Consider the following 23889-nt stretch of genomic DNA (forward strand, 5'->3'; position numbering starts at 1 on the left):
ACGAAATTTGCTTAATTCTATATCTAGTAGGAGTTAGGCCGAATACTCTAGGCTACGAGTTAGAGGGGTACATTCAGACCAGTGACAAGGCCTATACCAAGAGCAGCGTTTGACAGTAGGCAGCATGTCCCGGGCTCAAATCGTTTAATTTGCTGTGCTGGGCCCGCTGTCACGGTATAACATGTTGTATACGCGCCTGCCACTGGGCTGGGTACATTGTCCAAGAATAGGATTCGGAAAGGAAAGGAGATTTCGTTGTCTCACCAGAGAGTTGTCGCCAGTAGACCGGAAATATGGTCGATGTCCAGCGTTTTTTAGTCCCAAGTCCCTTGAATGTTGACCGTCACATTGGGGGGAAGGGGGGTTGGGTTTAATTCAACTTACTTGCCTCGTCTAAACTCAGCTTTATATTTATTGAAACCAGTCTTCCTCCCATTGACTTCTTGCCACAAGATTTCACCAATACAACGTTGCTAGTGTAGCCGTGTATAATCGATTTGTTCATTATTTTCAACCACGAAATCAAGAGCCACATGTGAAAAGGGCATACAAGCTTTTTGTAAACAAACCTTTGTAGGCCCTTTTCTCGCCAACCAAGGGTCGCCCACGCAAAGCAACAACATCATCGGGATGGGAAAGTTTCCCCTATCCCGTGATGTTGACGGTTTGCGTGGGTGGCATGTGGGTGGCGAGAAAAAGGCATAAGAAGGTTTGTTTACAAAAAGCTTGTATGCCCTTTTCACATGTTGTTCTTGAAATCAGCTTTCAAAGCGTTCGACTTGACAATTGTTTGTTTTTTTTTTATTTTCAACCAGTAAAATGCTTGTATTAGTGAAACTGCTCACTAATACTAACGGTGGTAGATAACTCTATTCGCGATCGTTGCATTGATGTAGTGCTAAGTGTGTCATACGTCTCACACAAACCTCCAAACCAGCCTCCAAACTGATGTGAAATGCGAATGAAAAAAGTCAAAACAATCGAATTAAATGTCACTGAGCACGATTACGAATTCTGATGGAAGCCTGACACATACTTTTTCGTTTCTTAAAAAGATGTTGGATGCATTTGTATACAATAGTAATCTCGATGTTTGCTGCTTTCAAAGCTAATCTTCAATAAAAATAACGTAAATTAATAACAAATGATTGAACTTCTAGCAGGTTCAACACCAGTTAATAAAAAAAAATCATTATACTGAAGAGAAAGATTATTCCAATCTACAGTGCGAATTACTGATTATTTTCTTACGTTGCCACATAATGTGTAAATGAGAGACAACCTAGACTTGAGAGAGAACCTTATAAGGTTTACTAGAACTTGGAAGTAGCGTAACCATGAACTCTCTCTCTTTCTTTCTCTCTCAGATCTCTTTCGCAGTTGTGCAAAAGAACCAAAACAAAGATGACTCACTCTAAGTGAGAAGTCAAAGCACCTGAAGATTGCATTCCCCGAATAAAAATACAGCATACAATAGCAATAGAAAGTATTGTACAATCAGGGTTGCTTCCACTCACTTGTTATAAAACATGTTTTTTGGGATTATGAAATCATCAAACGTTAAAATGATAATAAGTTCATGCAATCTTCAAGAAGAGGTTGTACAGTATGTCTTTAATTCATAAAAAAAAACTATCAATATTACTTTCAGAGAGTCACGATTGCCAATTTTACGATTCGTGAGCGCTCACTCTAAAATCGCTTATTGTGACACTCTGAAAGCGAAATTGACATGTTTTATGAGTCAAACTAATACTTTACAACCCCTTCTACAGAGAAAAAAATCTGAATTTTAACTATCGTGTAAAATCTCCCCTCGTTTAATTGTGAGCTACAGTTGACATAAACAACGAAATCGTTTAGAAGCTTGCATACAATATTTATAATTTATACGATATTGCACTTGAATTTACACGCAGTATCATGTAAATTTATCCCGAATCTAGCGTTAATTTTATGTGCGCTATATCTCACAGAAATTTACATGAATTTTTCAAACAGTGTAGTAACATACAAGAACAACACACTAATCCAGCATTTAGTTGTTCGGTATTTTTTGTACTGGGCTTACACGGTAAAACGAAAGATTTACTGAAAATTCAGTTTAAATCAGGTGAATAACCGACGTTCTGTAAAACACAAACTGAACTTCTGTATCGTTTGATGCAAAATACTGTACACAGAATATTTATTTACTGATAAAGTCGTTAAATTCCAAATTTTCGTGATTTCACGAAAAGTCAGTAAAAATAATTACTGTGCACAAAGTAGTCTTTATTTTTTTACTGACTGGTCAGCAAAATAGCCACGTTGTTTTACCGACCACGAATTGTAAAACTCTAACCTGTAAATTTTATTCCCGCCGCCATTTTAGCTTCAGTAAAATCCGGGAGCAAGTGTTTAATCGCGCAGTTTTGTTAAAATTTTAATTATATCATGACGGAACTTAGAAAACTCGACAGTGAAATTGAAGAACTATTTCGTTGGTACCAACACTTATTATTTACTCTTTTTGCAGTTCCTTGATCTCCAACAAATTTTGATTAACAAAATGGATGTTTGCATTGTTTGCTTTCACTGTCAACGCGCTATTCCTGGGTACGTCATATTAATTCGTCATATTAATTGGCATATTATAAACGGTGAATTGCACCAGGATTCATGCTTTATTACTGTACATTCAGTACTTTTAATATAACTGGGTAACATGGTTTAATAATGAACCAAATAACTGTCTTCTCAGTTAAATTGCAGCAAAATAAACAAAAAGAAAATACTGGGTTTTCAGTATACGCAACTCGAACCAATTACTGAATGAACAGTTATTTTTGACAGATTGACTTTACGGACAGATCGGTAATGCAAATTATTTATGTTATGATTACTGGGCGATCCGCAATTCAAAAACCCAGTAAAATTTTACTGACTCCAGTAATCTAAAGTTAGTGTGAACATATCATTATAGCTTCTAATGATTTCATAACTCTGAAAATCAATTTTTTATAGCAAAGTGAGTGGAAGCAATCTTGGTTACAATCCTATAAACTCTTTTATAGTAACCATTAATTGTATTGCCACGAACAATATAATATAGCTGATTGTTTAACACAATAAAATCTATTGTAAATATGACTATCACAATAGATGAGGGTGGTTGCTACGTATCTTAACCATAGAAAAGATGATTTTTCTCGGTCTCCAAAATTGATCTCATTACAATAAATTTTATTATTTTTATAATATTGAGAATTTTGAAAATATATTGTAAACTTTTGTGGCGACAATAAGATCATTTGACAAATACTATTCAACTACAATAGAGTTAATCGTCAACAACAAAATGTATTTCATTTTATTGTAAATTTATGGCTATTTTTATTCGGTCATCGATGAGAACGTTATAAGCTGTTATAAGCACATATCAAACTTATCCCGAGAGAAGATATGTTGAAAAGGAAGCAAAACCAAAACAAAAATAAGCAAACGTTTGCAAACGTGTTCATTCCTGTCCAACTTTGTTTGTCTTTGTCCGGTTGAGCCGACGATCGGTCAGTGCTTTCGCAGACGTTGAACAGATATGGTGCAGGTGAAATTAGTGTGATAATATTTTAATCGTTTTTTTTTTATATTGCTAAAGGTGTACTGTTTAGTAAGAGTTCAGTGTTTAAAGTAAGTGATTTTGTGTTACTTACAGGTGCTTGCCACAAAGGATCAAAATGTCTATCTTAGGCTGAGTGCTTTGGAAGAATGCTTCTCGAAAATGGAGCGCCGCTGTCTGCTGATTGAAGAGGGATAATAACCCAACCCATGGCTTCGTGCTTTGCCGTACGCAACTGACTCACCCAACCCCTCGTTCTACGTGACTCTTCCCGGAATCGGGAAAACGGACGAAAAATCTACTGCCTGAACAACGAAAAGCTGCCTATAGTACCTATCAGACGAAAATTTCACACAGGAGAATATTCGGAGAAGCAGAAAATTCAACAAAGACGAAACGAAGCACGGAACGTCTCGAAGATGGCACTTCCAAAGGATATTATCGAGCTTATGAGAAAATCTGGCTGTCGAACGGTGACACATCTGATATCGACCATTTCCGCGCTGCTGCTTCTGACAGTGCTTGCCCTCGGAGAGCAGTTTCTATTCGGTTCCCTTGGAAGCGGCAGCAAGTTCTACGGGAAACATGACTTCAAGAAGCTGATCCAATAAAATTGTCACACAGAAATTAATTATTTTTGAGTGCTTGTATTCTACCGCCCCTCGCTTATCTACAATTCCGCACGTAATACCCCGCTAAATGTGGCAATATTTTCGGATTAATGACGTTATAGATTGTCGTTGATGTGGGTTAAGGCAACGATGACAATGTGCACGTAGATGTATGGATGTGGTTGTATGGGTTCGCGATCCCAATTGATTGGAGAAGAAGTGGTCAGCTCTCAATACTTGCAAATGTCGAAAAGCGCACGCACAATTTGCGAACCACCGTCAATGCGACAGGGATTTGGGGCGATAATAATGAATTATGATAGTTTCGATGTTTTTGTGGACCCACTGTAACATTTTTTTTTTCTTAAATCATAAACGCAAAAGATAAGCAACGGCTCTTGTAAAACACAGTGAAGAAAACTGATGTGTTTGTAAAGTAAGACTTTTTTTTACAAAATTCAATTCATGTTTAATTTGGTAGCCATGAAGACATATGAAGAATAAATAGATCCAAATAATGAAATTAATCAATTCGAAAGAAATAACCATACATGAGATAGCATGCTTGTAGGTAAATGACGACTTCGGCACGGTGTGTCTGAAAATAAACCTTATCATAAAAAAATCAGTATCGTAAAAACACGCACCAAACGAAAACACAGGCTCGTCCCTTTTATTTAAGGTTAGCATCGGGGTAAACAAAGTTATTGTGCGCTTTATGGTTTATGTATTTATTTATCTCGTCAATCAGCGTACCTACATAGCAAAAAAAAAATAATATCGATTAACGTAATTCAAGCAGATGTATGAAATAATGTTGTAATAGCAAAAATCAGATACAATATTACATCAATGGATACGGTATACATCGTACAACGTATGAAATAATATTTAAATAAATAAACATTAATATTACACCTCCAGCGGAATGACCTCTGTGCAGCTGTTTGGATGTAATATTCAACAACTTTTTTTTTTCTGTGTTCATATGCATACATTTATTTAAACAAAATTCTTAACGTCTACCTGTTGCAGTAAATATTTGTCATAATTAAGGCACATCAATAATCTCACAGTATTTGTTATAGCCATTAATATTCTATTAATTAGTTCATTTATCGCATAAGTTGTTCTTTGAGGTAAAACTTGATATAAATTCCCAATTCTTAAAATGCGTGCTGTTGCATAAAAATTCAAACTTGCTAATAAGTTTTCTGAATGTAGTTATACGCTATGATATTATAATATTTTTTTTATCTTCGTTTCTTCCGTGTTTCAATGTTAATCAACATGCAACGTGACTCATAGGAAAGAAGGGGAAAGAAAATCCGGCCTAGTTTTTTTAAAGGACGAACAACAAAAATTAGTTGGAGATGCTTAACGTCAATATCAGACTTAAAGTGAACATTTTAAACGACTGATGAGTTGATAGTTCCGTTATAGTACGGCAGCGTGAATATTGTGTACAGAAAGTAGAAAGGGAGCAAAAAACAATTTTAAGGAAGGTACGAAACGGATCGAGCATTCCCTTTACGAAACTCACCCGTTGGTGAGGTGCGGTGAGGTGTGCTTCCCCTCACCTCCACTGGCAAAAGGAATTGTTCAGTGCACGACGTGTAAATATTAACATCACCGACAAAAGGACCTACTGCGTCTGAATCTGTCATGATTACCTGAGTTTTGTCAAAAAAAACGTAAATATTTACGCTGTATGCAGCGAAGAATATTCGTCGATTCGCTCATGTACCTCCGATGTACGGAACGGTTCTATCGATTGTTACATACTCAAGTCGGCACCTGATGTAAGCTTCAAGTCGATGGTTTTGAAATTGTTTTCCTCTACCACTGTCTGCGCTCCCGTCATCGTCAACTTAACGATCTCAAAGAGACACGGGCATGGGAGACGCTGGCATGCTTGGCATACACAGTTTTGGTCACGAACTGCTCATTTGCTAATAACTTTGAACACAGTTGACGAAACATAGTTCTTTTTGAAGTAGTAGATAGAATATAGTTTATACTTGTTATAGATACGTAAAAAAAAAAGAAGATTTGAGTTCTAGTAATAAACTGTATTTGTTTTTGCGTTGTAAAAATGAAGTGAGGAATGCTCGCTGCACATCTCGGGCTTTAAGCGTAAAAAATCATTGGTGTTGATTCAAATGTTAAGATTTACCTACTCTTTGCATATCTATAGTAAGCTGTGATTCTAATCTATCAATTACTTTTAAGAAAAACATATTTCAACAACTGAGTGAAAAGTTATTAACAAATGAGCAGTTGGTGTGTACAACTGTGCATTCCAAGCTTCATTCCTTTATTTAACGTCGGTCTCTGTTCCGCAATCTAGTGCCAATCACCGACGGACATCGATTGCCATCCATTGACGGCAATCGAATGTGCAGGAAGGCAGCTTCGATACCTTCCGAAGGAAGACGTGACCAGAGATTTTTATGCCTCAGAAAAATCCCACCGACCTTGGCTGGGATTGAACCCAGATCCATTGGGGTGAGAAAGTAGTCACGCTTACTACTACACCACCGGCGCCGGCTGCATTCCAAACTGCTACTATACCTTTCGACCATAGTTGATAGTAAGAGTTATGTACTTTAACTTATCATGTTTTTTTATTACTTGATTGCCTGAAGTTAACGGTTTACATGCTTAACGTCAATCCACTATCTGGATTTTTTACTAATGTAGTTTATGAGTGGATCCCTAAGTTTACTACTTATATCGTAAGAGTTCTAAAGATACGGAACTTTCAAGACAGTTATGATGAACTTTGAAGGATGCGCTGACTTCGCCTTCAAGGATTTCGAGCCTTTATAATCGATCACATTTCCACAAACTAGACATTAACCCTTACTTTTATTGAAGTCTTTGATATAGTTGTTATAGCCATCTGGATTTATTCCATTTGGTTCATCCCTAAGTATACTATATTTACTCATAAATTGTACTATCTTTGTCTTTTGTTGGCTTGATTGGAACATGATTTTACCCGAAGAACTCTGTAGTTTAAGAAATCTGGAATATCTTTGTTGTCAATAAATGCCATTAACGTTCACTAACGTTCAGAACTTTAATTGAATTCTATTCATCTTATCTGATTTATTGTCACATGCACTATATTTTTTGAACACTAATTAATTTGTGTAGCAAAGGTAACACTGCTAGGTGAATATGATTTAATGTTGTATTGTTTCGAGCTAATTTGAACAATCGAAATAGCGCTGTTTCTGTGAGCATTTCGTGGTCTTCCCAGGCACCCAATTCAACTTTCGGTCGGCTACTGTTCCATTATATAGCGCTTTTATTACCGAAAAAGTTACTGCATATAATGCACCTATAGTGGACATTTATTTGATCCTTTTCCTTAAACTTGTTGACAATACTCTATTTTGCCTGAAAAGTTATTCTTTATAAAACCTACTGATTAAAAAATTAAAGTTCAAAACGAAAGTTAAGCACGATTTTTTTGAGATAACTTGATAAAAAAGAAAGCCCACGTGGCCAAAAGAGAGGGGGTAGAGGCATAGAGGTAACTCTAAGACCACTGGGTCCCGAAGAAAATCATTATTATTTTTGGCTCACTCAGTACCAGAACAACGGTCCCAAGCAGTCCCAAGCTATTTCACTCACCCCTGCATGTTCTGCATGAATCCACACACCCCTGATGTTATCTGTCAAACTTTCATAGCGAATCAAAACAAACATAGTGTAGTAATAGAATTTCAACTAGAATAGGGTACGTTAATCGTTTGCTTGGGACCAATAGGCTACTAAAGTGGTGAGCCAATTTAAAATCGTTAGTTTCGTATTGATTGTTGGTAGAGGTAGAGCTTATGTCTACGCTTGCTCACGGGGAGGAAGGGGGTATAAAAAGACATGCTTTTCCTGATCACGTGGTATATGGAATATACATTCCTATAGCACAGACAAACAGACGTAACTCTTTGACAAAGTTATTCTTGAAAACATAGTATCTCAAAACACAGGACCTCAGTAACGACATCTCTCGGGCTTCTCGCGGAAAACAAGCTTGCTCGCTAACTCTCAAACAATATTGCATAAAAGTTCTATAGAATGTATAGAAACGTCGAAGTGATCCGATGCCAGCGCTGCGGCGAGTAGTTCGCGGAACTGATAATATTCAAATCAACCGTTAAATGCGTGAACGAAGATAAACAATGAAGTGTTACATCTGTTTGTCTGTGCCTGTAGGCTCATTTATAGATATATATTATAACGCATGGGATATATGTACAGAGTGCGTGACGAATTTTTGCAGTAAATGGCATATTTGAGAAAAAATACACCAGTTAGTTATTCTAGCAATGAATTTTGTGCGATTTATTTTCTTTCGCAACATATGGAAGTTGTAAGTAAATTTCTAGATAGTGCTGGAATTAGGGCCTAACAGCTTTTGTAAACAATGACTTCTATCGATGATTCCTGGAAATTCAAGGCTCACACACGCAAACCAACATCCTCATCAGGTGGGGAAAGACTTCTCCTATCCGATGGATATGTTGGTCTGCGTGGGCGTGCCTTGAGTTCCTAGAAATCATCGATAGAAGTCATTGTTTACAAAAGCTGTTTCACCCTAATTCCAGCTCTCTCTAGATTTATTCAAAAAAATTGCCTTCCCTTTCGACGACTGTAGTTAGACGCTTCCGGAAACTGCAGTATGCACGTTTTAAAATGTTTCGATCCATAGATGTCATCACTGCCTTGATTTTAGCTTTTAGCGACTTAAGTGTGGTGTGAGGGGTTCTATTGGTATCCCGTTGGACGACGTCCTATACAAAATAATCCAACGGATTGATATCGGGACTGCTTGGGGGCCAAATTTTTTCCTCCCAAATTTACGAAATATTTTCCGTAAGCCATTTCTGTGCTTTATTAGCAGTATGAGCAGGTGCTCCGTCTTATCACTTTCCCAAGCCTTTTTTAATATTATACACTGTTCTTTCAGACACATTTACCGACCGAATTATTTCTTTCATGCATACGCCGGCGCGCAACAAAGCGACAACGGCTGACAGATTGCTCTCTTGTTTCGACATCTTTACGTTTACTCAACATTGTTTGTTTAAATCTTACACCTAACAGTATAAGCTATCCAGTGCTGCCAAATATATCTAAATCATGATGCACAAGCATGAGAAATTACTATTTGAAATTTACTGCAAAAATTCGTCACGCACCCTGTATGTGAGCTCAATCATATCGGTTTCATAACTTATGGGAGGAATACTGCATATTTTATGATTATGAGCAGCATTTTTCGTTCATTACCGGTTTTACCGCTAGTCAATTTCTCAATACCGAAAACCAGTTTCCTAAAAATGAAATAGACTGGGTAAATTTCTGGTTATGGTTATAACAATTATACTTTTACAAAATTTCAACGGTGCTTGGGTAAGTGGGGTTAGTTTTGGGCAAAGTTTCCCATTTTGGTCATATCTCAGAAAAGCAAAGGGAGGCGAGTCTACCAAAAAGACACGGAAGATTTTATTTTGCTGTCGTTAGATACCCTCGCGATGAGTAGATGATAAGAAGATTGATGAAGATTCTATTTTTTTTTCCCTCTGTTCGGGACATAAATCCACTGCGACCAGTTATTTGATCTATTGTGGTAAACCCCGTGTCCTTTGTTGAGTGCATGTCGTATTACTCCATCACTATTGAAAAATGAAGAAGCAATCGGTTTTGATACAGTTGTCATTCTTGCCTTTATCGCAAGGATCCGACTTTAATCGTAAGGTTCCGCTCTTTATATCCTTTGGAGTGTTGGAACACCCTCCAAAGGCGCGCCCTTTTTGCAGTCAAAAACGGATTCCTTAGCAACAAAATCCAGCAATAACACCGATAATGACCATGCATCTTTGAAGTAGTTCGATCCAGACTTCGGTGGTAGTAAGATGCCAGTAACGCACCACGAAAAGGTAATCTACCAAGCATTACTGGGCATGAGGATTCTTTAGATTTCCTGTAAAAAATGGAACGCGAGAAGATGGATTTAGATGAGTGAAGTTAAAAAAAGGATTTCATCCTTTTACAACTAAACAGAAATGTAAATAAAGAAGTTTCGTCTTTAGTCTAAACTGTTCAGTCGAATTCCTTTGCCCTTTCCGAATATTCCAATACAGAATTCCATGGACAATTCCAGCTGAATTTATTTTAAAAGTTCATTGCACATTTTGAGGAAATTTATAGAAAATAATTTTGATAATAATTTAATAGAAATTCTGAAATTCCTACAAAATATCTAAAGCATCCTGACATGTTCAAAATGTGACAAAATATCTAAAGCATCCTGACAATTCTGCTAACAATTCAAAGGGATTTATAGTTTGATAATTCCTAAGGAATTCTTCGGAGATCTTCATTTCTGAAATCAGTGTTAGAAAAACATAATGGTTATCTATCCTATCTAAGCTAAAATTTAAAATCTCAGGCTTAAAGAAATATTAAGAGGAGGTATGGAAAGACAAAAAAATCTCCCATTTGTTTAGAAAACGGGCGTCAATTTCATCGTTTGGCATGGGCACAACAAACTGTCACTTTGTCGCTGCTCGGGTTACCTGACTCATATAACAAATATACTTTGTATCCGCGGGAACAAAATAAGCTACTTTTACCATAGTAAAGGGTGATACGGTCAAAATTTGGTCAAGGGAAAACGCGTGTAAATCGGTGAAATCGTTATTTCAAAAATCAAATTAAATTTCTTTTCAAGTTCAATTAGTATAAAATTCAGGAAAAATATTCAGTTAGGCTTCCGCTTTTCCAAATCCGAATTGCCGGGCCTTACGCTTGACCCCTGCCATCAGATTTTGTACAGCCACCTTGTCCACCTTCTTCGCCGCAGAAAGCCAGTTTGCCTTGAACTGCTGCTCGTCCTTAGCAGTTTTTTTTGGTCTTCTTTAGGTTCCGCTTGACAATAGCCCAGTATTTCTCAATTGAGCGGAGCTCTGGCGTGTTGGGAGGGTTCTTGTCCTTGGGAACCACCTGCACGTTGTTGGCGGCGTACCACTCCATGGCCTTTTTACCGTAATGGCAAGATGCCAAATCCGGCCAAAACAGTACGGAACAACCGTGTTTCTTCAGGAAAGGCAGCAGACGTTTATTCAAACACTCTTTCACGTAAATTTCTTGGTTGACAGTCCCGGAAGCTATGAAAATGCTGCTTTTCAAGCCACAGGTACAGATGGCTTGCCAAACCAGATATTTCTTTGCGAACTTTGACAGTTTCATGTGCTTGAAAACATCTGCTACCTTTCCCCTTCCTTTTGCCGTATAAAACTCCTGTCCCGGAAGCTGCTTGTAGTCGGCTTTGACGTAGGTTTCGTCGTCCATTACCACGCAGTCAAACTTCGTCAGCATCGTCGTGTACAGCCTCCGGGATCGCGCTTTGGCCGTCGTATTTTGTTTATCATCGCGATTTGGAGTCACTACCTTCTTGTAAGTCGATAGTCCGGCTCGTTTTTTGGCTCGATGCACGGTTGTAGACGATACACCCAGCTTATTTGCGGCATCTCGGAGAGAGAGGTTAGGGTTTCGCTTGAAACTACCGGCAACTCTCTTTGTCGTCTCAGCGGCTTCCGGTTTTCGATTTCCCCCCGATCCAGACTTCCTGGCTGTCGACAAACGTTCCCCAAACACTTTAATTACATTTGTAACGGTTGATTTGGCAACTTTTAGCGATTTTGCCAACTTTGCGTGCGAGTAGCTCGGATTTTCGCGATGCGCGAGCAAAATTTTGATACGCTGCTCTTCTTGCTTGGACGGCATTTTGACAACTGAAGAGTGAATTCCAAAATCAAAATAGGAGCAACATTCTATACACACACACCTTCAAAATGAGGGGTGTTCAGGTTTTTTAAATGCAAAATTGAAAGACATACGTCAAGTTGATATTGACCAAATTTTGACCGTATCACCCTTTATTAGACTATTCGTTATGAGTTGTGTAAGACTAATCTAGGTACGCTTTAAAATCAACATTTTATATTCAAAGTTTGTCAAAGCAATCGGTAGCGTAGAAATCTTTAATCTTGCTTTAATCCCTTAAAAGATCGCTGAAAAGCTATTACAGACACCATTTCAAAAAACCACCAAAGACAAACTGATAACAATCGAGCTTCTCGTCATCTGTCACCATCAAACGCACTGCATCACAGTCACATTCCCCTCGTTATGTTGGTTACGGAACAGTAGATTCTAACAGCGGAATAAATTTGAATGAAATTAATTAGATCCGAATATAATCATTACGTAACAATGGTAGGATTACCGTCATATCATCGCGCGGCTTTAGTTGAGTCGGCACGATACGAATGACGATGGTGATGGGGGTGCAACTGTCAGTCGTTTATATAACGAGCGCATTCTGAGGAGAGAGATATTCATGGAAAGTACATCCCCATAACTGTATGTACTCGTTCGAAAAATGATGTTGCACTGTTTTGAAGTCAGCGCAAGGGGAAGGGATGTACGAGTGAAAGATGAAAATGATGATTATAGTGACAGTGTGACACATCAGCATCGTCACATCATTTTCCAGCACCATTTTCGAGGCGTCTAGGAAGCAGCATGTAGGTAGTCGTTCGTTACTAATGCTGATCATTGCCACCGGCTGCATCCATACCACACTCCGCAGAATATCGTCGGGCATGGCGACGTAGCTTACTGATCTGCCATGACGGAGAAGGCTCCGAGTTGCCACTGTACTGTCGGGGGGTGGCTGGTCACATAGTCGAGTGTGATAATAATGGTGATAGAAGGAAAAGCGATTAAAAACAGGAACGACCACCAAAGGAACAGCATGCTTGACTGCACTTGTAAAGTGTCGTTATACCAGCAGAAAGTAAAACAATTATACGATATGGTAAGGGGCTGTTCATAAAATACGTAGACAGTTAAGGGGGGGGGGGACAATTATCCACAGCCCATACAAATTAAAAAAATGTATGACAATTGTCTACGCAGGGACCCCCCTGGTCAAGAATCCTAAAAAACAGTCTACGTAGTTAATGAACAGCTCCTAAGAAGGAATTCACAATTTAACAACGATTTTTTGCAATTTCTTTTCCTTCCTCAGCAGCTGTTTGTACCTTTCATTCAACGTTTTGTAGAAATTGATATCTTGTTATCAGTTATTCATTTACAATATCTGCAGCTGCTAATGTCACGCCTCTTTCCTCCTCATCTTAAAATTGAAAAAAAAAATACTAAAAATCAGACATATTCAAAACCGTCACTCAATCTGTGCTTTACCCTAAAGCTACACAGATTATTTATTTTATTATTTATTTATTTATTTATTATTAACCCATTAACGCTCTGTGACCTATTTATTGATCACAATTGTTTTAATCTTTTATCATGCCTTAACAGAAATTTGGAACGTAAATTATGTTTTAAATATCACAAGAATGATCCTTGGAATATCCTTAACGTCTTGTTTTCAAATAGTGGGAGGATAATCCTTGAGTAACTCCTGGAAAAATCACACATTGTCCGGAGGTCAAAAACTTGGGCGTTAACGGGTTAAATGTTTTGTTTAGACTTTAATTTTTATTTCGACCCTTGTTTTTTATTTGTTGTCCCTTCCCCGTCCTATTTGAGCGATGCCGCACATAAAATGAAAATAATATCTGCATTGGCCTAATAGGACGAAAATAGAAGCAGATTGCGGGAACGGATTTTACATTCATAATTCAACAGTTCTCAAAAAACCTAGTCAGTTAAGGCACGGTAATACCCTGCCGGAGGCAGCGGGTTTGATTTCAGGTCCAGTATTAAAAATGTATCGGATTGGAGTATCATTGTGCTTGCCATACAACATACTAATTCATGCATTGGTTGGCTTTTGGGGTCTCATAGCCTAGTCAGTAAAGGCACGGAATTACCAAGCCGGAGGCGGTGGGTTCGATTCCCGGTCCGGTAGAGGGAATCTTTCGGGTTGGAAATTTTCTTGACTTCCCTGGGCATAGAGTATCATTGTGCTTGCCACACAATATACAAATTCATGCATTGGTAATTGGCATAGAAAGCTCCCAATTAATAACTGTGGAAGTGCATTTAGAACACTAAGTTGAGAGCACGCAATAAGCTCATATACGCTAAGCAATAAGCTTGAAATGCGAATAAGAAGAAGAAGAAGCATTGGTTGGCATAGAATACTTTCAATTAATAACTAGAAAAGTAAGTTGAGAGTATTCGTAGCTAGTGCATTAGCGTCAAAGCCAGTAAAAAAGAAAATTTAAACAGTGAATTGCATCGGAACGAAGATATCTTCAAACTACTCATCATATTAAAAAAAAACATTAATATCCCAAAAAGGGCTGCACAAGTGCTGATACAGTCATTAAATCAAAACCGAAGTGTCATCCCTTTCACCGCGGGATGACGCTTTTATTAGTGTTGTCAAAAAGGGAACAAATTCCCTCTTGCTACCGTTTTTACCCTCGTTTACCCTGTGTGTACCGACGACAACTGTTACCCTGATCGAATCTGTGAAATGAGCGAAAAATAAATTGTTTGCTCAAGACGGTAATAAATGTAGACGAGGGTTGTTCGTTATTTTTTTTTTCCCTCACCGTTGAAGGGAAACAAAATATTTACGCAGCATTTTTACTTTTGGTTTACAATCATACATTCCTTGTGGTAGTCTAGGTTACACGGAAGAGTTTGGAAACATTTTGATACAAGTAAAATTAATTGGAAAATAACTGAACATATGTTCGAAACATGTGTATAGACACCAATGCAAATAATAATTATTACACCCAACCAGGAAAGCACTAAAACAAACGAATAGAAAAACCAACCGAAGCACACATCAGCTAACGTGATGCGTTACTGCAACACAGTAATGCGAAGGAAATTCTTGCCCGAGAGTTTTCACAATAATTTAATATTTATTAACTGATAATTAAACATGACGGTTATAAACAACTACAACAGCGAAAAGAAATTTCTTTTGGTTTGGTACAAGCCGAAAAATGGCGCTGAAAGCACACGAAATCTGTAGCAATGAAAATAAAATCGACCATTCGTGGACAGAGCCTACTGCGCTCTCCTGATTTTACTACCGATTCGTATACAAATATACTGAATTTGTAATGTTTTTTTCACATGAACAGTGAAAGTTGCATACGAAAAATTATTTCCACTTTTAAGGTACGGTTCTTAAGTGGCATTACATTCCTTGTTAGAAACCGAAACAGAGGATGTAAGAAATTGAAAATTGACACTTACATTTGATGTAGAGAGTAAAAAATTAATTTTGATATCACATCAAAGTGGATGCAATTCAATCGTGTCAAAAATATGGTGTAATATTACTTGCCAAAAAGGACAAAATTAGCATTAATACAGTGCATGAACTGACATTACGCTTCTGAGCGGTTCCACGAACAAGTGGGAAATTTTTCCAGTTTTTATTTTTTGTATTTTTTGATTTGTATGAAACCTTGCATACAAGTTTTTGGGGAAGAAAAACGCCGTTTTGCATACTTGGTTCGCCATTTTGAATCTAGCCTTACTTATGAGAAGGGCCTATGAAAAATGCACATGATATCTTCAAAAAATTGTATCTCGGAAACGGTTTGTCCGATTGGTTTGGTGTCTTGGGCGAAGTTTTAGACAATTGTTGGTGTTATATGGAAAAAATATGCACGGTAAAAAAAAAGTTTGGTATTTGTGTTTTGAACTAAAATATAAATTTTCCCTTTAAAGTGACATGTCAATAATTTTTTTATTATCCTTATGTTATAGCTGACTGAAAATACTATCAAGTGCACAGTAGGTTGTTCTGGAGAAAAATAGGTTACAATGAAAAAAATTGTTTTTTAAAAAAATACAATTTTCAAAAAAGCTATTAAGAAAAGTCAAAAAAGTTTGTCAACCTAATTTTATAAAAGTACATCAAATTTGCAAACAAAAATTACTTTGGTAACATTTTTCTAAGACGCACCGTTTAGAAGATATTACTGATTTAATATTGTTTTTTTTTTGATAACTTAATAAGTTTTGGCCCTTTTCGGATGTACTCCGTGTTTTTCCAGTTTCAAAAGTATTTTTTTCGGAAAGATTGGAAAATTTTGAGTTAAAATGACACTAACAGCTTAAAGATTCGAGTGAAATTCTCTGCCTTAAAAGTATTTTGAAAAACAAGTTACAAAATCCCACTATCAGGAACAATGATTTCTTCAAATGATTTTTGGTGCGTTGTGCTGAAAATGTGCATTCAACTCTTGCATATCGCCTAACAGTTTAATCCATTTAAACTGGATGTGTTTATACTGCGCATATTTTCTCTCTATTGCCGAACATCGCCACAGACATCAAACCGATGAGACAACTCGATTTCGAGATACACCTTTTTGAGAACTGCAAATGTAAGCTCCTCAATTAGCAAGATTCAAAAGAGCGAATTAAGCTTATTTTTCAGGGATGGTGATTGTGCGCAATAAAAAATAACATTATATGTTGGATATCATCAGTTTATTTTTATTCCTGTATTTTTATAAAATTATTGTTTACACAACTTTCTTAACAATATTGAATATTTTGGCATCATTGTCAGGACAGTTTGAATAAAGCTTTGCCTTTATTGTAATTTCTGATAGAGGAAGAAATGAGTGGAATTTTAGAGTTCCTTGAATTGTTTTTGCATTATTATATTGATTATTTAGCTGCAAAGAAATATTTTCGTATTCTTCTGTAGTAGAATAACAACTTTAACTGCATTTGTTTATTTTTTGTGGCCATAAAAATTACATGACATTTTCGACATTATTGAAGTGCATACTCTTGGATGTAATATTAAAATTAATTTTTTGCTGTGTATAGGCCATTTGATTTGAGAGTAGATGAAAAGTTAGCATACAATGTAGGAGAAATGACGACTTTGGCACTTATTTACCCCTATTATCGTCAGAGGGGTAAATGAAGTCCCTTTATTTTCCTCGATTTGTTTTCCGCTGCCAGGGAGGCAGCTCTTACACCTGGACGTTACCTATCGACCCATCAACTCATGAACCGGGGACGAACGGCGGCGCCTACTGGGATTGAACCTAGGCCTGCTGGGGTGAGAGGTAATCACGCATACCACTACACCACCGGCGCCGCTAAATGAAGTCCTTGAGCGCTGATTTTCTTCTCAACTGCATCTACGTCGTTTTGCAGAAAATGGACACTCTGACGATAATAGGTAAAGAAGTGCCGAAGCCGTCATTTCTTCTATGTATTCGTAAAATTAATCATGTTTCGCTGTTTTGGACGTATCGTCGAACTGTGGTTTTTTTTTATGTAAAACAGTTCACAATGAAATGTCATGGTTAGTTTGACATAGTTTTCTGCCGGATTACTACTGTATAGTTGGGATGTCACCCAATGAGCGAACTCCCAACTAACCAGCACAAAAATGGAAAAATCCACAACGGACGAATTGAGCTGATTTTTTGTAGATAACTAGTTTATGGTTGACACTAATCACATTAAAAAAATCAGAATAATTGGTCGAAGGACACCCGAAAAACAGCGGTGGGTGGACAGTACCATAAATTGAGGGATTACAGTAATTCTAATGTCTCAATAGTCTCATGAAAAATTAGTGTAGTTAATGAAGGTTTTGGTGTTATATTTCGCAACTTGAATTTTTAGCTCTAAATGCCTCATGAAAGAATATCCGAAGGTATCATGGTCTTCAGAATAATTCCACAAAATCATGATATAATGAGAGAATATATGAAAAGCTTTGATTAAGATTTGATCAGTTGTAGGTGCATAGAATACTTAGACTTAGATTTTTAAAACCATGCACAACACCTTTGTTTGTTTACTTTTTTTTTTTTTTTTTTTTTTTTTGTAAAAGTGAAGTTTTATTTGTCAGTTTGGCATACAAAGTTTTTTTGTTTTACCGTCAATTTGCTACATCAAGATTAAAGTTCAAATCAGCTAAATCAATTCTTCCGTTACAATTGTTAACGAAGCAGATATATGTAATAAACATATTCAGAATTGCCACTCTATGTCTGTCGTTTATTCCTAATAGGGCAGGTCTTAGCAAGTCTTCGAACTCGAGTCGCCTCCATCCACCCAAGATGACTGCTATTCTCTGCTGAAGAACCGTCCAAGCCGGGCCGACGCGAGCACAAGCACAACATTTGTGGGAGAGAGTTTCTGCTGTACGGTTGCCACAATGCGTACAGTTTTCGTCATCTACTCGCCGCATCACGAATAGCAGTTTGCGGTGCTCTATCTTCTCGTTCACCAACAAGTAAAGCTTCGTCCTCTGCGCTGAAGTAAGTTGCCTCGATGCAATGTTTCGCCATATGCGTGACCAGCCACTTGCTGGACTGTTACGTTCCACCCTTGGTAGCTCAGTTTGCTGGACGAAGTACTGGTGAATTTGATCGGTGGAGGGGTTCTGTTGGATTTGGTGGGGAATTTGGGATAAGTTTGATAGGATTTGTCTAAGGTCGGGAAGATCTATTGAGATGGCTGGGCGGGGATTATCGTGGAAAAGAAGGGATCTATAAAAAGGAAGGGATTCGATCTTTTGTAGGTGTCGGTTGATTGTGAGTGACTTACATTTCATAGCTGGTAATTGCAGCTTCAGGCCTCCATTCTCTCTGCTGCGTGCCAGCTGCATCATTGGGACACGGGCGACAGTCCCTCTCCAGAGGAACGTACCCATTGCTGATGTGATTTTTGCCGTATGCACTCCCAACGGTGGTAGTATGGACGCGAGGTACCATATCCTGGACGTTCCGAACGTGTTGAGCATGATGACCCTTTGGTGCAGCGTCAGCGTGCGCAGAGAATGCAGCCACATTTGTTGTGCGAACTTCCCCACTAGCGCATTCCAGTTCATCGTTGTCATCAGTCGTATTGAATTTGCGAAAACAACACCCAGAATTTTAACTACATTGACTGTTTGTAGCCACTGAGTGTTGATTCTGTTGCCTTCGCAAAGGCCAACATCGACCGCAACAGTTTTCCGCAAATTTAATTTTGCGCCAGCAGCTCTCTCGAAACGAGTGAACAGCCTATTTATCTCATCGATTTGCCTGGTCGATGTGACGATCACACTGATGTCGTCCGCATACGCCACTAGCAGATCATTCCCGCACACTCTTTCGAGTCTGCACACTAGTGGATGCAGGTAAAGAACGAAGAGATGCATTGATAGCGGATCCCCTTGCCGTACAGAGCGTTGAATTTCGAACGGACGAGAAAGGTGCCCATTGATCAACAGCCGAGAGGTGGACCGGCTGGCGATTCGCGAGAGTAGAGCGATGAGATCCTGGTTGAAGCCGAGCGAGCGCATGGTTTCGAAGAGAAAAGAGTGCCGGACCCGATCGAAAGCGTGATCGAGATCAAAGCTGATTAACTTCCCGGCACGGCGGTGGTGGCGGAGATGTGCTATCCGGTCCTTGAGAGCAAGAGTGGCTTGAAATATGTTGTGCTCTGAGTTGGAGCATTTCTGCCCGTCGCTCAAGACGTGGTGCTCTCTCATCACTTGCTCGAGTCTGGTTTTGAGAATGCGGGAGAAGAGCTTGTAGTCGCTGTTGAGCAGCGAGATCGGACGATATGAACGGGCTGTGTCGTCGCCGCCTCTCTTCTTAACCAGCACGATGATGCCATCGACAAACGCTGGAGGAAGATTACCGCTGAGTGCTTCATTCAGCAACAGATTCAACTCTCGGTGGATGACGTCGAACATGCGGTGGTAGAACTCTCTCGGAATACCATCGCAGCCGGGAGATTTTCGTGGGGCGCTCGCTTTTATTGCAGACCAGATTTCTGCCGTCGTAATGTCGTCCGTGCAGGCTTCATTCGATGGGTCGTTGGGTGGGATAACACTCTCGCAGACGAAACTGTTCTCATTCTCTTCTGTTTCCTCCTCCGAGTACAGCGTCGAGAAGTAGTCCATCATATGCGTCTCGATCGCTCGTGGCTCTGCTACCGTTTCGTCTTGCTCTGTCTGCAGCTGCGTGATGACGGTTCTCTTCCTTCGCCTCTCCCCCAATTGGAATATTGACATGGGTTCTCCCGCCACATGTGTTTCATTCATTCGCATGAACGTGTAGGAAAATCTCCGTTGAAGTGCTAGCATTTCACCTTTCAACCGGTTTATGGTGGTTATCATTTCAGGGTGCTGGTAGTACCCGTCGTAGGCTAACCGAAGCTCGCTGTAGAGATACTGATGTTCACTGTGGAATTCATCGAAGACGGCTCGAGATTTCCACTTGAAAAAGCATTTGATCTTGGGCTTAGCGAACAAAATCCACCATTCGATCCAAGAGCCATAGTTTCTGCGCTGCCGGGTCCAATATTGCCACTGGTATTGGAACTCGGCAACGTTCTCGTCACTCAGAAGATAGGGCCGAAGGGACCAAAATCCACGGCCATGCTCTTGACCAAGATGGGGGAGACAAAGTCGGAGTACCAGCGCTTTGTGGTCGGTAAATGAGCAGACGTGTGCATGTGCTGCTCGCAGGTGATCGCGCAAATCACTGCTGACGTAAATACGATCGAGTCGCGACTGTGCGTTACGGCAGACGTACGTGAAACCTGGATCACGCGGACACAGTTTCTCCCATACGTCGTGGAGCTGCAGTTGCTGGACGGCTGTTTTGAGGGCGGGACTGGTGTTTGGGCTGCTAGAATCACTTGTTCGAAGCACGCAATTGAAATCGCCGGCCAGAATGACATGCGTGGTACGATGGCGGAGATAGTAGGCAAGCGTCCCATTGAAAAAGTTCTCCCGAGCTGCACGTAGCGAAGAGCCGGAGGGAGCGTAAACATTACAGATCGTTGTGTCTTGCACTCTCAGCGCAAGCAGTCGGTCGTCCAAGCTTCTCTCGATGTGAGTGGCCTGGATGTGTTCCTTCAGGGCAATAGCTGTTCCCCTTCTCGTATGGTCCACATTGAAGAAAACGACGTAGCCAGGCAAGGAGAGCTGCTCGTTCTCTACTTCTTGTAGACACACGATATCGAGGCTATGGCTGTTTATGAAGCTTCGGAGCGCGTTCAGTTTCGTGGGGTTCGTGATGGTGCCGATGTTGATGGACGAGATGTTGTACGACGTGAGAGCCATTTATAAGCGATTGTCCTCGTCCCTCTCGTCGTCGTCGTCATCCCGGCGGGGTTTTTTGCCGGCTGGTTTTCCTCGGCTTCGTCTACTGCTCGTGGAAGCGGAGGATTCATCGGTTTCGTTCCCGTTGCCGCTTCTGCTCTGCGATCGCAGCGCATTTTCTGGCTTTTTGAACACGTCATCCAAAGCCACGACAGCTTGTGGTGGTGTTAGGAACGAACTTGACACATTGTGCGTTCGTTGTACTTGCGCAGACCCTGCTGCAGGCTGGCTGCGTGTGTGTGTTTTCGGGCCTGAGAATTCACTCTGGCTCTTCGGCAGTTCGGGGAAAACGTCTGACTCTAACGATGGCGGAATAGTGGATTTTTGACCGACTAGTTTCGTGTTTGGTGGTTTCGCACCAGCTTTTTTGGGTTGCTGACCGGCTGTTGACCTATTGGCCTGTCCAGTTTGCTTCGTGACATTCGCGTAGCTTTTCTGGTACAGTAGCTTTTTGTTCTGGACACATGATATGCTAGTGTGCGCTTGCTCTTTGCAGTGGCGGCAGGATTGCAGCTGTCCCTTGTAAACAACGAACGCTTGCTCTCCATCGACGGTGACCCACGAGTCAATGTTCCGCTTCACTAGCATACGAGCAGACCATATGCCGAGCGGTATGCCTTCACATTCGTTACTCTCATCCCACGATACCTCGTGAACTGAGATCACTTCCCCGAACGCACTTAGGAAACTAAAGACTTTCTCTTCAGACACATATTCGGGAAGGTCGTAAACCCGTACTTCAACACTACCATCTTCCAACGTGATCCGAAGCTTGTGTTTCTTCCCCTCACACTCCACTTCATGCTTCCCGTCATGTTCGTCAACGACTTTTTGTGCCAGCGTCAAGTCACTAACTTTGACGAAGGCACATGCTCCACCTCTGTGGCACTGAAGTCTTTTAATGTCTTCCCTATTTAGACCGAGAACCGAACGACAAAAACCATAGAGTTTTTCGACCGACGGCTTGACGGAGAACTGCGAATAGTCAATCTTAAAAGTGTTTTCTCGCCTCATCGCGAAACACTTTTGCACGCGACGCGGCGCAGCGGATAGAAGGGTATCCAAAACGTAAATGCTTCACTAGTGATAAGCGCAATCGAGAAAAACGTCTGCACGTCTCAGAAGCTGAGCGATAACATACTAGGAAAACTTTACTTTACTTTAGACCTAGTGCTCGACGCATGGTCGAACGCCGTTTAGCTCATTGGGTAATTTGGCCGAACACCTTTTGGCTGAATACTGATTAATTTCTATGCAAAATCCCATCAGTAAAAGGATGAATAATCTGAAATTACATCACGGTTAGGATTAAGAACGCTGGAAAAAAGTTTAAAATAAATTAGGTGCAATTCGATATCTGCGATCAGAACTTTTCAGCGATAAATTCCTCCAATCAATTATCGGTACATCTTTTATCTACCAACTGAGCAAAATTTGCTTAATAAGGGTGTATGCAAAAATTTCAGATGCATTAACAGCTATAACTTTTTAACTTTTTTTACAGAATAACATTAAATTTTCAGAGAAGATTCTTTAGAGAGTACTGAAAAAAAAAAAATATGACATACAAATACTATTCAAGAAAACAAAATGGTAGGGTATACGTCCCTAACCTCGGTCTAATATGCAGCCATAGATTACGTTTTTAATCATAACTCATCAATTAATTTACCTGCAAACGATATTCTACTGCTAAATGGTATGCTTAGATATGCTTATCATGTCGTTTGCTATCAGGAACCGCAAAAAGTTGAAAAACTTACTTTTTTTAAGACAAAAACTCACCAGGGAAATGTATGTAATATCGGTCTATTGTCCCCAAATTGGGTCTATTTATGGATGCAACTTCGTCCTATCCTGTTTGATTCTCAAAAAAAAACGCTCTTGGTAACGTTTTCTTATGTATTTTTTTTTATCACTATCACTGTTAACTTAATACTCTTCATTCCTCAAAACATTTCTTAGAGAAAATTTTACGAAAACTACATTAAATCACTCAAGTTAAAAATTAAAAATTAAAAATTTCGCTTATCGTCTTTCGACCGCAGAATATCTAAATCAAAACATTGTGATGTTCATTATACAGATTTGGCAGAAAAAATCTCCCTTCCTGTTCGTTCCTTATCATCCAAATGCAAACCACATTGTTGACGTTACTCTTATTGCTATATGCTGTCAAATGAATTTCATGGGCCAAAGTTAGGAACATAGAAAAGAAATGTGTCCCTAAAGTTGGGTCCATGATTTACTTGTGAAAACGTTGTTAAACAATTAAAATAAACATAAAATATTCAAACAGCAACTGTAAGTTTTACGTCTAGTGTGTATTATCAGGTAATTCCAATCAATAAATGCCATAATCAGGCCATTTGATGATCGTCAGTCAACCTTCCCATCTTAACCTTATAAGTCATGGCGGCTAAAAACTCCGAACATTGTGATATTCTCAACCAGTTTTATTACTTACGAGAGCTGAAAATGTATTGAAATGTTGTGATATAAATTGATTTGTGTGT

The 23889-nt window shown here is 39.3% G+C and overlaps 1 protein-coding gene and 1 long non-coding RNA gene across 6 annotated transcripts in view; one reads left to right on the top strand and one right to left on the bottom strand.

Moving 5' to 3' along the window:
• The window catches only part of Sema1a (semaphorin 1a), a 464598-nt gene that overhangs the window by 191264 nt on the left and 249445 nt on the right, over positions 1-23889 (bottom strand). The window lies entirely within an intron of this gene.
• Positions 3432-4229, top strand: LOC135701695 (uncharacterized). The gene is made up of 2 exons (XR_010517652.1): positions 3432-3586; positions 3695-4229. It is a non-coding gene; the product is annotated as an uncharacterized LOC135701695 (long non-coding RNA).

Source organism: Ochlerotatus camptorhynchus, unplaced genomic scaffold (assembly GCF_037179485.1).
Source record: "Ochlerotatus camptorhynchus isolate MF236.1 unplaced genomic scaffold, CSIRO-AGI_Acam_v1.1 ptg000176l, whole genome shotgun sequence".
Taxonomy (NCBI): Eukaryota; Metazoa; Arthropoda; class Insecta; order Diptera; family Culicidae; genus Ochlerotatus; species Ochlerotatus camptorhynchus.